Source organism: Canis lupus, chromosome X (genome assembly GCF_003254725.2).
Source record: "Canis lupus dingo isolate Sandy chromosome X, ASM325472v2, whole genome shotgun sequence".
NCBI lineage: Eukaryota > Metazoa > Chordata > Mammalia > Carnivora > Canidae > Canis > Canis lupus.
In genome coordinates this window covers 88,498,199-88,509,857 of record NC_064281.1, presented here as the reverse complement: position 1 = coordinate 88,509,857, position 11,659 = coordinate 88,498,199, and the positions used below count along the sequence as shown (strand labels likewise).

Here is an 11,659-nt window from a genome sequence, read left to right as displayed (position 1 = left end):
AGGTGTGTACTTACCCTCGAACTCGTGAGTTGTATACATTCCATAGGTACAGCCTTTTATATGTTGATCACACCTCCCCTGAGTGGTTGAAAGGAAGAAAAAAGCAGAGAAGAGGCGGAGGGGAGGTCAAAGAGATCTGAGGTGTGAGAAAGGCCCCACCCACCATTGCTGCCTTTGAAGATGGAGGAAGGGCAGCCTCTAGAAATTGAGACCATCCACATTGAAGGAAATGGTGAGTATTTGTCGTTCCTAATGGCTGAGTAATATTCCATTGTATACATAAACCACATCTTCTTTATCCACTCATCTTTCGATGGACACCGAGGCTCCTTCCACAGTTTGGCTATTGTGGACATTGCTGCTAGAAACATCGGGGTGCAGGTGTCCCGGCGTTTCATTGCATCTGTATCTTTGGGGTAAATCCCCAACAGTGCAATTGCTGGGTCGTAGGGCAGGTCTATTTTTAACTCTTTGAGGAACCTCCACACAGTTTTCCCGAGTGGCTGCACCAGTTCACATTCCCACCAACAGTGTAAGAGGGTTCCCTTTTCTCCGCATCCTCTCCAACATTTGTGGTTTCCTGCCTTGTTAATTTGCCCCATTCTCACTGGTGTGAGGTGGTATCTCATTGTGGTTTTGATTTGTATTTCCCTGATGGCCAGTGATGCGGAGCATTTTCTCATGTGCCTGTTGGCCATGTCTATGTCTTCCTCTGTGAGATTTCTGTTCATGTCTTTTGCCCATTTCATGATTGGATTGTTTGTTTCTTTGGTGTTGAGTTTAAGAAGTTCTTTATAGATCTTGGAAACTAGCCCTTTATCTGTACGTCATTTGCAAATATCTTCTCCCATTCTGTGGGTTGTCTTTTAGTTTTGTTGACTGTATCCTTTGCTGTGCAAAAGCTTCTTATCTTGATGAAGGATGGAACTGGAGGGTATTATGCTGAGTGAAATAAGTCAATTGGAGAAGGACAAACATTATATGTTCTCATTCATTTGGGGAATATAAATAATAGTGAAAGGGAATATAAGAGAAGGGAGAAGAAATGTGTGGGAAATATCAGAAAGGGAGACAGAACATAAAGACTCCTAACTCTGGGAAACGAACTGGGGGTGGTGGAAGGGGAGGAGGGCGGGGGGGTGGGGGTGAATGGGTGATGGGCACTGAGGGGGGCACTTGACGGGATGAGCACTGGGTGTTATTCTGTATGTTGGCAAATTGAACACCAATAAAAAATAAATTTATTTAAAAAAATAAACATTCTACTATAATAAAAAAAAAAGAAAGAAAGAAATTGAGACCAGCCCTCAGCTGACAGCCAGCAAAGAAAAAGGGACCTTAGTCTTACAACTGGAAGGAATGGAATTCTGCCAACATCCTCAATGAGCTTGGAAGCAGATTCCTGCCCATGGCCTCCAGAAAGGAATGTAGCCTAGCTAACTCCTTGATTTCAGCCTGTGAGACTCTTAGGAAGAGAACCAGGTAAGTAAGCCATGCTGTGCCCAAACTTCCAACCTACGGAACTGTGAGCCAATGCATGTGTGACACTTTCGACCACGAAGTGCATAGGGATTTTTACTGGTGGCATTAGAAGACTAATACATCATCTTTTTTTTTCCTGAATTTTAGTTTCCTCATTCGTGAATAGAGATGATACCGATTCAAAAGGTTTTTCTGAGGATTAGCGTGTATTTAATGTTATTTTAGCACAGCACCTGACACATGGTAAGCTGTGTCACAACTGGCAGATAGTATTGTTTCCAAATGCCTCTGCTACCATTTGGGCTGACGACTCCCAGGACTCTCAGATTGATCTCTCCAGCTCAGCTCTTTCATTTGAAGTCTTTTTCAGGGGTCCAAAGGGATGTTAAGTCAGGGAAACTGTAGGAACTGTTTATGAGAGCCTTGGCAAGAGGAAAGTTACTTGGACCTTGGTTTTGACAATTTGCTGACCCTGCTGTGCTTTGAGCTCTATCCATAGGAAACATGGAAGGATATGTACTGAGACATTAATAGTCAGGGAGCCTGAGTGGCTCAGTTGATTAAGCATCTGATTCTTAATTTTGACTCAGGTCATGATCTCAGGATCATGAGATAGAGCCCCGCCTCAGGCTCCATGCTGGATGTGGAACCTGCTTAAGATTCTCTCTCTCTCCAGATGAATGGGTGGCTCAACGATTGAGCGTCTGCCTTCTGCCCAGGGCATGATCCTGGGTCTGAAGATCAAGTCCCACATTGGGCTCCCTGCAAGGAACCTGCTTCTCCCTCTGCCTATGTCTCTGCCTCTGTCTCTGTGTCTCTCATGAACAAATAAATAAACATCTTTTAAAAAAATTCTCTCTCTCTCTCTCTGCCCCTCCATTCTCTCTCGCTCTCTCAAAAACAAATAGTGATTATCTTTGGGAGGTAGGACTTTTGTTTTCTTTCTCACATTTTGAAATATATTTCCAGATCTTCTATAGGAACATGTATTATGTTTATAATAAAAAATAAACTAGTCTTGAATTCTAAAAAAAAATACCACCTATAGCCTGAGAAATACCTCTGTCTAGGATGTAAATGGACAGTTCGTGATCTTAGAACTTTCACTGCATCCTGGAGCAGCTAGTAATACTCTTGTGACAAATTTAAGCTTACCTGTTATTGAAACCAGAGATGGTTTTGGATGATCCAAAATGACAGTAATAATTTTGTTAAACTCCTAAAGGGTGATGCCTTGCAGTCAACTGTTTCCCCCTTGACCCTGTGAGATAATGAATGAATTGCTGAGAAAAGAAAGCCATTCCTGGTGAACCTCAGAATCCAAGCCTCAACATGCCTGGGGATTTATACAAACTTCCTTTTCTTTTCTTAGAAACCCACACTTACTCTTTTCTGAACTCTTCATGTGTAGCTGTGGAGACCATCCTCCTTCTTTCCTGAGGCCCTGACATACTGCAAAACTATTTCTGTTTAGTCCCCTGGGTCAATCTTGGCCATTTAGCAGTGCCGCCAAGTCAGGGGCCAGTAAATTCCTAATTCCAAGCACTGTGCCCCTTGGCAGAAGCCCCACTGATCTAGCTTAATTCAAGGTCCTGACCCACTGAACCTCTAGGACTCGAGAAGCTGACTTCCTTGGCCAGAGGGGAGCCTGGTGTGTTGCCTTCTGGGAACTGACAGGAATAGGCAGCTTCTTTGCCTACCTCAGAAGGCCAAGGGATGCTTTGAACTGAAACAAAAGCTTTCTTCCTTTTAAAAAAGATTGTATTAATTTATTTGAGAGAGAGAGAGAGAAAGAAGGGAGGAGGGGCAGAGGGAGAAGCAGGCTCCCAGCTGAGCAAGGAAACTAACTCGGGGCTCAATCCCAGGACCCTGAGATCACGACCTGAGCTGAAGGCAGATGCTTCACTGACTGAGCTTTCTAGACTGCTTCTCACTGAAAATACTCTTAAGACTGAGCAAAGTTTCCTTCCTTGTTGTGTTTATAGTTTCATAAAGGAGAAGTAAATATGCCTAAAGTCATGAAAGTAAACCTCATAAAGTAAATGTGCCTAAGTAATGAAATGTGCGATTAGTCAGTGTCCTTTGATGCTTCATGAGAGCAAAGCCCAGGTCTGTTCAGCTCACTGTCGGACCCCAGGGCCTAGTGTGGCATCTGGCTCATACTAGATGAGCAATAAATACGTGGCAAATGAATGAACCTATAGGTTAATGAAATAATGACACAAATACTTAACTACAATTTTGATAAAACTTCAAGGTGTGATGAGAACATGTAAGAAGGGACCTAACCTGGGGCGCCGGGCAGCTTAGTCGGTTAAGCATCTGCCTTCCACTTAGGTCATGATCCGGGGTCCTGGGATCCAGCCCCATGATGAGCTCCCTGCTCAGTGGGGGGTCTGCTTCTCCTTCTCCCTCTGCCTGCTTTTCCTACCTGCTGTGCTCTCTCCCTCCCTCTCTATCAAATAAATACATAAAATCTTCAAAAAGAAAAAAAAAAGGACCTAAATATTTTTGATGGGGCAAGACAGTCATGCAAAACTGCCTGAAAGTGAGCATGGGCCTTGGCAAAGGGAAGGTATTTCTGTTCATATGGTCCCTTGAAACTTGGAGCCAATGGAAGGGAACGCACCCAACAGCAGGAGGCTACTGCCCACAGGTAAGGATGATACCTGAGGGGACATCAAGCAGCATTCCCAAGGTAATGGTCACACTGTGCAGCACATGGTGCTGCCCCAGGGCCCTTGAGGGCTAACTAGCCATCACCTCCATAGTGAAGGGAAATGTGGTAAGCTTGGACCCTGGCATTTGCACCTTTTCTTCTATTCTTAGCCTCCACTGTTGTGCCTGGCTACGTCCCTTCCAATCTGCCTTTTCCTTTTCACATGGTCATATGACTGTGAAGGGCTTCAGGTAACCCACTTTTTTACTCCTGAGAGAAATTCTAGGCCTTTCAGTCCTTGGCTGTATGCTGGACACTTGGATAAGTAGAATATCACTGTATTTTGTTTTACCCTAAATCGTGTGCATGTGTTTTCCCACTCTTTAATCCCCAGAAACCACTTTGAACCTTCCGGAGTATCATGCATTCTACATCATTACTCAGGTCAATCCCAACTCTCATTCTTAACCCGGGGGAAATGCCGACACTGAAAGATTGGCATCAAGGGAAATTTATTGTAACTGTAGCCAACTAGGCACCCTTGATGTGCAGTAAAACTCAAGAGAACTCCCAGTTGCCACCTTCTACCTCTCCGACACCTTTTTTTTCCCTCCTATCGTCCCAATCTCTATCTCAGGTATATGTGTATGGGAGAGAAAGAGAATCGTAAGAAATACAGGTGAAACCACTTAGGAAATAAGTATTTTCAATTCACCTCTAAATGCCTAATAGGACTTGGAATGATATATTTCCATGACTGATCACTAAAAGGAATTGGCTGGATTATAGCTAAGGCGCAAATACTGTGTAGAATCCAACCTAACTTCACAGAATAGACTTTTCTTTTTCTGAAAAGAGGGAGGAACTTTGATTTTGCCAATTAAAGTTTTAATTGTGACAATGATGCCTATCATCTAAAGGATGAGCCTTTGTGGGACGGAAGGATATAAGTGGTTCAGGCCAATAGCCGACTGGCTGAAATATATATATACACCATATTAAAACTTCCAGCTCTAATTTTCTCTGATTTTTGTCTGGAATATTAAATATGGGCTTTGCCAGGATAAACCTGAAATGCCAAGGTGTCAAACAGGGGCCTGTGAAAGGAAGAGGGCATGTGGTCGGTCTCTTAGGTTTGGAGACAAAAGAAGAGTGAGGGGGCGGTGATGCCTCTGGGTATGTTTATGTATTTTCCACACTGGGAATCGCTCATATTTCCAGGAAGGGACAGGTCTTTATTGGCCAGACCCCCACTAAAGTCCAAGGTAAATATTTCTCTTCTATTTAATATGTAGAGATTTTTTTGTCCCTAGAGAACAAAAGTGGGCACACGGCCTCGTGGTAGGAGACAAAGCTTAGGCCCACTTTCTTGGCTGAACAATTACTAAGCACCATAGTCACATGAACAATTCTTGCCAATAACAAGCATTCCTGACTGGCCTTTCCTTTCTCTAAAATCCAATGCCCACTGATTTGATTTTTATTTAATCTACATTTGATGCCTTACAAAACCTAAAAGGTCAGGATTAATAGAATTTGGAGGGAAAGGCATTTGCATGAAAAGATTTTCATTTCCCCTTTGTGCAAGGCTACAATGCTCACCTAGGAGGAGCTTTTACATTCTTTTTGTGTGTGTGTGCTGCTTTCTGAATTTGCACAGAAAATTTTTTCTTTGTTAGAGCTAATACAAGTTGAAAGTTGGAGCCTCCCAAGAAATTAACTGTGGCTCTTTGTTTGACTTTATAGAATTCTAATTTTAGACTACAGGACATTCATCAGTAAAATGGAAGTTATATGTATATTTTTTCTTTGGTGTATACCAATTTTTTAAATTTATTTGACAAAGAGAGAGAGCACAAGCAGGGGGAGTGGCAGGCAGAGGCAGAGGGAAAAGGCAGATCCCCCCTGAGGGGGGGACCCAATGTAGGGCTCCATCCCAGGACTCTGGGACCAGGATCTGAGCCGAAGGCAGATGCCCAACTGACTAAGCTACCCTGGCTCCCCAATATACCAACTTTAAGTAACTTTTCTTGCCTTCTACTTCCTCTGATTTTAAGTAACTTTCTTTCTCCTCTGCTTTCTCTTGCTTAGGATCACTGATTATTATACCTTTGTGTAGCTTGTCCCTTTATTGGAGTCTTGGCCCTGTCTGTCTCCTCCCCCACACGTCCCAGCTCTGTTTTCCCTTCATTTAGCCCCCAACGGCAACCTGGCTAAGAAATTGAGTTCCAAGATGAAGGGTAGCAATGCATGGAAGTGAACTGCTGAACCTTTGCCGTGTTCACGCTTGATTTATGTGTTTAAGAAAAAAATCTCTGGATTTTTAAAAAAGCAAATCTGGAAATGCTGTTGAGGATAGTCTTTGGCACCAGTACGCTCTTCTAAGGCAGCGTCTGCGATGACTTCACCCCTTTAAAATGTGGCTCTTATGATAGCACTCACACATGCCTGAGGTCGCTTGAAGGAAACGTCCTCTGATATTCAATAAACAATACAAGCTTTCTCCATCCTCACATCTCCAGACACTTCTTGGTCAACATAGTGTTTACGAAAATGGGCTTCAAGAAGGAAGGCTGAGTAGTTGGATTGTTGGAAGGAAAAAGACAATTAGTATGTGTGTGGTTCATTTTTTGAAATTTTTTTTATTTTAGGAACATGCGTTAGGAAACTAGACAGCTGCATGGAGGCACATACAGTTGCTTCTTTAACTCTGCAGTATTATCAGAGTGTGTGAAGGTTCCTTTGCCAGTTGTTGTAAAGTCTGCCAAGCAATTCTGAGTGTCTGCTTGGAGAACTTACTTTCCCATGTATTTCTGGTCCTCTAAGTGCTATTTGGGTAGTTCTGCCAAACAGAATGAAAAGAAAAAAATAAAAAACAAATTTAAAATGCAGCAATAATTTTGTGCAAATCTTATTAAGTCAGCCACAAACGAATCCATTTTGTGTGAGTCAATTTTTGTGTAGACTACAAAGCAGCACAGCATCTGGCAGAACTACAGCTGCCTAACAAAGCAGAAATGGTGAAATAATATGAAACTACTACTACTACTCAATATACGTAAACAGGTTTGTTTTTTCAAATCTGAAAAGGTCCTAGCTGTATGGAGATTCATTTTAAATAATGATTCTCAAGGGAAAGACAAAGGACACTGATAAAATATTGAGTTCTTGCTATGTGCCAAATACAGGAGTTGGTGTTTTGCATATTTAAACTTGGTAGAGACCCACAGCAACCCTGTGGGGTAGGTATGATGGCCTCATTTTATTTATCTATTTTTTAAAGCTTTTTATTGAGGAGGATAATCTCTCTACCCAATGTCCTCATTTTATGTTTCTTTTAAAGCTCATGATTTTTTTGTTTTTGGTAGTCTCTACACCCAATGTGGGGATCAAACTCATGACCCTGAGATCAATGGTCGCATGTTCCTCTGATTGAGCCAACCAGGCACCCCTAATTGCCTCTAAAGACAGACAAAGGCTCAGAGAATCGAGTATCTTGACCAGGATCACACAGCCAGGAAGCTGCAGAGTTAGGATCCCAGTTGATACCTGTCCGTCTGTATATGCTGTTATCTCTTGGATATTTTGACAACATAGCTCCTGTGTCATTACACAGCAATTCATCGCATCATTATTTTAATTTTTTCATCTATAAAATTTCCAAATCAAGTACAAGGCAAAAGATCATAAACGTCAGGGCTCAAGTTCACGAAATGGCTAATATCACTACAGCCAACAAACTGATAAACTGTGTCCCAGTTGACACTTCTGTTCTTAACAAGTTACTGATTAATTTAATGGCTTCTGTCCTCACTAGGGACTTCCTAGCATATCAAAAAATGTGCCTCCCCTCCCCACAACTGGTCAGCAACCTTAAGAATAAGAGAGTAATATTTCTCGTGGGCCTTGAGTTTTTGATATGTGATTTTGGGCATACACATGCCAACTCAAATTATTGCTGCAAAGGGATTCTTTTTAAAAATTTTTTATTTGAAACCAATTTAGGTAACACATACTGTATTTTTAGTTTCAGAAGTAGCATTTGGTGCTTCATCAGTTGCATATAGACCCAGTGTTCAAATGATTCTTTACCCCTTTTTCATACTCACACGCTGTGTTGTCTAACCGGCACACAGATCAGAGATGTACGGTGATCATTTCAGTTCCTCCCCTTATTAGCTTAATCATTTGATACCTTTGGTCTCTAGGTCCTGTTATTTAACATCTCCCAGAGTCAATTTCCTAAATGTAAAGTAGGACAAGAGTGACATTTTCCTGTTTTGGTATTGAGAACATTAAATGAGATAATGAATGTAAAACAACCAGTGTGTGGTCAGTGTTCAATTAGTTCTTTTCCCTTCTTTCCAAATGTACAATCTCATTTACAAATTCATTTTTTAAGATTTATTTATTTATTCATGAGAAACACATACAGAGAGAGAGGCAGATGTAGGCAGAGGGAGAAGCAGGCTCCCTGCAGGGAACCCCATACGGGACCCGACCCTGGAAACCTGGGATCATGCCCTGGGCTGAAGGCAGACACTCAACCACTGAGCCACTCAGGCATCCCTACAGATTCATTTTTTTAATAAACATTTGGAATTTTATTTAACCATGAACATTGTTATAGTTAGAGACCATCTTGGTTCTTCATAATGATACTGAGCATGCTCACAAGGGGTTCCCATTGTTTAGTCTTAAATAACCATCTTTTAAAAAAGGAGAAAAACTTGGCACACTACCATTTAACTTGTTTTAATGTTTCTTCACAAATGGTGAAAAATACTAAGACAAGGAATAATCATAACATTGTGGCCAACATTATAAATATGGAATTATGCATTTGAAGCATTTTCTGGTTTAAAAAATAAATCTGGTAGCCAATGCAGCTCTGCGGGGTCTCTGAGTCTAGTAGAGCGGGCAGGTCTCTGAGTCCCTGATGGTGCTCGCCTTTCTCCATTTCTCCTGGCCCTCCATGTCTACCTCTTCTTCCTCCCATCTGTTTCATCAAAGGTCCACAGGACCCACCAGGGCCTCCTTGTCTTCCTCCACCACAGCCACCTCTGAACATCCCACTGGGACCACCGTGGTCCATGAGGCCACCTCTTCCTCCCCACATGCCGCCAAGGCCACCACTGCTATGGTAACCGCCCTGGGGCAGAAAGGGTGGTAGAAGGAAGCCTTCAGGCTTCAGGGCCTTACACTGGTTGCATTCTGTTCTCCAGGTGAAGTTCTAGTTTCCGCACCCCGGATTGAGGCATTGCCAGTCCCCAGCTTAGTGCTGGATGTCTCCTCCTCTGGATAGGTTCCCTGGGGAACCCCAGAGCCCTCTTGGGAGAAAGCCACCTCTGTCTCCTCGACGGCCTCCCATGTGACCCATGGGGCCCCCAGGACCTCCTGAGCCCCCTGGACCTCCGTGGAGTGACAGTGGCATCCCTCTGCCCTCATGCGGAGCATACCACCCTGCATGCTGTTCATCGGAGGCTTCTTCCAAGCAAGAGAAACCTTAAGTTTGCTCCCTTGAAAATCTTTCCCATCAAACCACTCCATGGCAGGCTTGGCAGTTGGTGGGTCTTCATAGGATGCTGTAGCATCACCTCTGGGCTTTCCTGTTTCCTTGTCCAAGTTCTCTTGCTCATCTTGACAACTCCACACTGCTTAAAGAAATGTGCCAGATCATCTGGAGTCACGTTGTCATTTACGCCTTGCCCATAATTGCACTGTTGTCAGAGTCTTCATCTGGACCTACAGATGGGCCGAGATCAAGATCTGGTCCTTCATCCACGGGTCCTCCAGGCTTATTGAAGCCACCTGGCTCTCCAGCGCTGCCCATTCCACTGTATCCTCCTCTCTGCCCACCTCTGCTCATGCCTCCACCATCAAATCCTCCTCTTCTCCTTCGCCGGTCAACAGGACCACTCATGCTCTGGTTCTCTCCTGGTCTGGAAAATCCTCCAGGGCAGCCCGGGTGGCTCAGTGGTTTAGTGCCACCTTCAGCCCAGGGCCTGATTCTGGAGACCCGGGATCGAGTCCCATGTCAGGCTCCCTGCATGGAGCCTGCTTCTCCCTCTGCCTGTGTCTCTGCCTCTCTCTCTCTCTCTCTCTCTGTCTCTCATGAATAAATAAATAAAATATTTAAAAAAAAAGAAAATCCTCCAGACTCATGCCCATAAACAGCCAGGCTACTAGGGTGGTCCTGTCAGAATGAACTCTTGCCCATAGCTGCTGCTCTGTTGGCTATATTGACTTGGAGCCTGGCTGTAGGATTCAGTTTGGGGGGATAACTAGTGAGCGGCTACTGCTCATAGCTGCTTTGTTGACCATGGCTGCTCGGCTGCCCGTAGGTGTTCTGCTGAGAGTGACTGCTTTGATCATAACTAGTCGGCTGTGGAGAGGAGTAGCTGGTAGGAGGATAAGATGGTGGTGCCTAGGATAAGAGACTGGCTGCATGGGGTAGCCCCCAGGTACCTGGGGATAACTATAGTTACTCTGTCTATATCCTGGGCTGAGCTGGTTGTGACCCCCTGTGCTAGATTGAGGTTGACTAGTCTCAGTGGGTTTGTTACCATCCTGTAGCCCTGCAGGTACGGTGGCTGCCAGCTGCTGCCCATAGGCTGGGTAAGCAGGCTGAGGGCCCTATGCAAACTGAGCTGCATAGGAGGCCTGGGTGGTAGTGACCGTAGCAGTGGCGGTATCATAAGCACCAGCGCCATACCCCTGGACAGGCTGACCATATGCCTGAGGGGCAGTTGGAGTAGTATAACCAGCAGGAGGCTGTCCATAAGAAGTTGCATAGGCAGGGCACCTGGGTGGCTCAGTGGTTAAGCATCTGCCTTTGGCTCAAGGCATGATCCCAGGGTCCTGGGATGAAGCCCCACGTCAGGCTCCCTGCAGGGAACCTGCTTCTTCCACTGCCTATGTCTCTGCCTCTTTCTCTGTGTCTCCCATGAATTTAAAAAAAAAAAAAAAAAAAAAGCTGCATAGGCGCTCTGCCCATAGGTCGCAGTGGTCTGAGCCTGGGGCTAGCTGACATCAGTGGGCTGTCCATACGTTCCGTAACTTTGCTGCCCATATGCTTGGCTGATTCGTGCATATCCTTGAGTGGGTTGGGTGGGGCATGCACTGTAGCCTTGCTGAGCTGCAGCTTGGCTGTAATCCATGGATGCCATTTTCTCTCCTTCCTTCTCGTTCTCTCAATGTCTGTCTCCCTCTCGCTTTCCCTCTCTGTTTACAAACTCACTAGAAATTATTGCTGTGCTAACCTTCAGTGAGGACAATGACCACATATTGGATTTTCAAATATTAGATTCAGGAAATCTCAGCATAGACATAAAATATACATATATTTTGACATATATTAATTTCCTATGAAGATCAAAGAATAAGGACATTGTTAATACAAGATCTCTGAGACCAAAGGAGAATAATAAAATTGTTAGGGATATTTCATAATGATTAAGAAATTATAGACATGGTGGCCATCAATGTAGAACTATTCCATGTGGACAGAACAAGATA

At 44.0% G+C, this 11,659-nt stretch overlaps 1 pseudogene; it reads right to left on the bottom strand.

Annotated features, from left to right (window-relative positions):
• Window positions 1-8,942: 8,942 nt before the first annotated feature.
• Window positions 8,943-11,310, bottom strand: LOC112649202 (RNA-binding protein EWS-like; annotated as a pseudogene).
• Between the last annotated feature and the right edge of the window lie 349 nt (window positions 11,311-11,659).